This window comes from Sminthopsis crassicaudata, chromosome 4 (genome assembly GCF_048593235.1).
Source record: "Sminthopsis crassicaudata isolate SCR6 chromosome 4, ASM4859323v1, whole genome shotgun sequence".
Classification (NCBI taxonomy): domain Eukaryota; kingdom Metazoa; phylum Chordata; class Mammalia; order Dasyuromorphia; family Dasyuridae; genus Sminthopsis; species Sminthopsis crassicaudata.
In genome coordinates this window covers 444282909-444286038 of record NC_133620.1, presented here as the reverse complement: position 1 = coordinate 444286038, position 3130 = coordinate 444282909, and the positions used below count along the sequence as shown (strand labels likewise).

Sequence of the window (3130 nt, the reverse complement as noted above, 5' to 3'; positions counted from 1 at the left end):
AGAAGAAAAGAAGGTGCATTTTCTCCTTTCTTTGTTGCCAAACTCCAATCATTAATTAATTGCCCTCCAACACAGTTTCTGTAACTGAAATGTAGCTTTGAGCTAGGAGTCCTGAGATATGAATTGAGTGAGAAGGAGAAGGCCATTAAGGGTCCAGAAAACCCCTAAATAAAGTAGATTTGTGGAGTCAGGACACAGAACTTGGGTTTGGTCCTGGTCTCTGGAATTGGAGGAACTCCATTAAGTGAAAAGAGGAACCTAGAAGGACCAGGGCAAACTTTGAAAACACTATAAAATTTCTGAGATTATGAGACTGTAACCAATGAAACAGGGACAATTCAGCATCGAACAGAAAGCTTTTCTGAAAACTGAGAATGGGGGATAATATTGGATATGCCTGTGTTCTAGATCAAATAGCCAGCCAGGAAAAGTACAGAGAGGAAAAGCTAAGGAAGGGTAGATCATGGATATTTTAGACATTATAACCTTGAATGATTTAATGTTAAGAGCTGAATCCTCTGAATCCTTCTTCCAGACTCTGTTCCATGAAAATTTCTGCTTCAAGATGCTTCTCCTACCTAATTAGCTGCTCTCTTTTTAACCTTGGCCTTTCCCCAAGAACTCAGAGCCAGAAGCACCTGTGCCTTAGCATGTTTATCCTTTCAGGGAAGATTGGTTGTCATAATTAAATAATTGTTCTATTGACACTCTATGGTCACTTGTGTCTGATTGAAGTGAATTGAAGTGAACACTAACTATTTCTACCTGGATGGTCTCTGGAAATATTAACACTCTTGAAAGAAGTCATAATGGAAAATAATAGAGAACAAGAGGCACCTTTGTCCAGAAAAATAAACTTTATTGTTGCTTAGGATAAATGAGGAAGAGAAGGATGGTTTGCATTGCAGTGGAGATGGCGGTGGGGAATTGAGAAAAAATGAAATGATAGACTTTGTCTCTATCACCTAAAATATATACAAACAGTTCAAAACTATGGAGAGAAGCAGAAGGCTAAGCAATGAAGAGAAAAGGGAGTGGAAGCAATTAATTGAGTCTTCAGCTCTTCGTGGGTCAAGATACCAGATTAACAGCAGCCTCCAGAGCTTCCACAGCAGCCCCCAGACTGCTGGCTGTGTCCACTGCCACTGTCACAGCAGTCAGACCTCTGGTGTCTGCGTCTGTGAGATCTCCTGTGATGGGAAAAGAGGCAGCAGCCACCCCCAGAGCCAGAGCTGCAACATCCCCCAGAGCTGGACCCACAGCACCCTCCAGAGCTGCAGCATCCTCCAGAGCTGGAGCCACAGCAGGAAGACACTGGAGGAGGGCATGGAGCCTGAGGAGGACACTTAGGAGGACACTTGGGTGGGCACTTGGGTGTCTGACACTTGGGAGGACACTTAGGGGTACACTTAGGGGCCTGGCACTGCTGCTGGCTTTGCTGGCAGGACATCTTGGTGGGACTTCAGTGAACCTGAAAGACAATAAAATGTTTTTTTAGAAAATGAAATTGAGCCTTAAAGCTTTCTTCACTGGAATTAATCACCCATTTGATGGAGAATCTCATATAGAAGACATCAACATCCCAAAAGAAAAAGCTTAAAAATCATTTTTGTATTAAAATACACTAGTTTAGAATTTGAGCTGAAAGAACATTCAATTTCCATTGTTTAAGAGATTATCAAGTTTTTCTCTTTGTCTCTCCCTGTTTCTCTCTGCCTCTTTTTCTTTCTCTTTCCCTTTCTTTGTAATTAGGCAGATACATATACTTATTGTATATGAATTGTAAATTGTAAATTTGTAATTGTAATTTGTAAATTTACATTTGTATTGTATGTATTGTATTATAAATTTGTAAAATTGGAAATTGTAAAACTAGGAAAATTATATAGAACCTTAAAAGTTGAATAGTATTGTTAATGTCCAATGAAAAGGAAGGAAGGAATTCCCTGAATATTTTGATGAAACCTTTTGAATTCCAGTTCATTCAAGTTTCCAGAAACAGATTATTGCTCCTCCTTCCCACCACCCTCACACAGATTCTAGACTCTTTTCTGGTCATTTTCTGAGAGCATCCAAACTGGTTCTCTAGACAAAATCTAAAGTACAAGCATCTCTTCTTCACCAGCTCTTATATTTCTCATTCACTTTAACTCTTTCCTCTTTTTCAGCCTTTCTATCCATCTTTCTTCATCCCAAATATTGCTTCTTCTCTAATTCCTCTATTCCCCGGCTCTTTTTCTTCCTTCTCCTTGAATACCTGCTCCAATCCTCTCTGTGGATCCTATGCAGACACTCACCTTGATCCCAGACAGGAACTCTCTGCTGAAAAACCAGTGTGGATGAGGATCTAGAGGCAGGGACACCTTTTATAGGGCAAACTAGGGTGATCTGTAAGAATAAGTCTCAGCTCTCTAGAAGGAAGTATGTCTTTCCTAATTCTTGGCATGTGTCAGACAATTCCTGACATTCTCTAAACTCACAGACATTGACATGTGCTAGTACATGGATCATTGAGTTGCTGAGTGATATTGGGAGGCATCTCATCTAATTGACTCATTTTATACATAAAAATATCAATGTTTTAAAAGTCAGATGTTTCATGTGAAGTCACAGAAGTGGTAAATGAATTAGCCTTGGCTAAAATTATGTTCTTCCAATTGAAGGCAACGTCCTTTTCATTGGGACATGCTAAGGCATGTCTGAGGCAGTTGTTGGGATAAGGGGGAATCTAGATGATGGTTGCAGTTGGGCATATTCATTATAAAGATTAAGATCTCTCAGGTTAAATAGCAAACAAGGACAGTGCTTTGAAGTTTAGTCACTGGGTAAAAGCTCTGGCACCTTTGGTCACTGAGGATCTGTCCAGTTTTAGACATTTCCATGTGACCTCGTGCCATGTTCTGTATGAGATGTATAAGACAGTGGAAAGTGTCCTTCACTTGGAGTTACCATGACCAAATTTCAAATCTTTACTTAGCCACTTAATATCTATGTGATAGGGCAAATTATTTCAACTGCCAGGCTTTGGATTCCTCCTCTTTAAAAGGAGGATGTTAAAATATATGGACTTTTAGATCTTTCATCTTTATACCTATAATCCTTTGCTTGTCTCTCCTGGGATCATTTTACC

General features: G+C 39.7%; 1 long non-coding RNA gene across 1 annotated transcript; it reads right to left on the bottom strand.

Moving 5' to 3' along the window:
- Positions 1-838: 838 nt before the first annotated feature.
- LOC141541437 (uncharacterized) lies at positions 839-2358 on the bottom strand. The gene is made up of 2 exons (XR_012481805.1): positions 2298-2358; positions 839-1471 (listed from the first exon to the last, which is right to left on the bottom strand). It is a non-coding gene; the product is annotated as an uncharacterized LOC141541437 (long non-coding RNA).
- Positions 2359-3130: the final 772 nt, after the last annotated feature.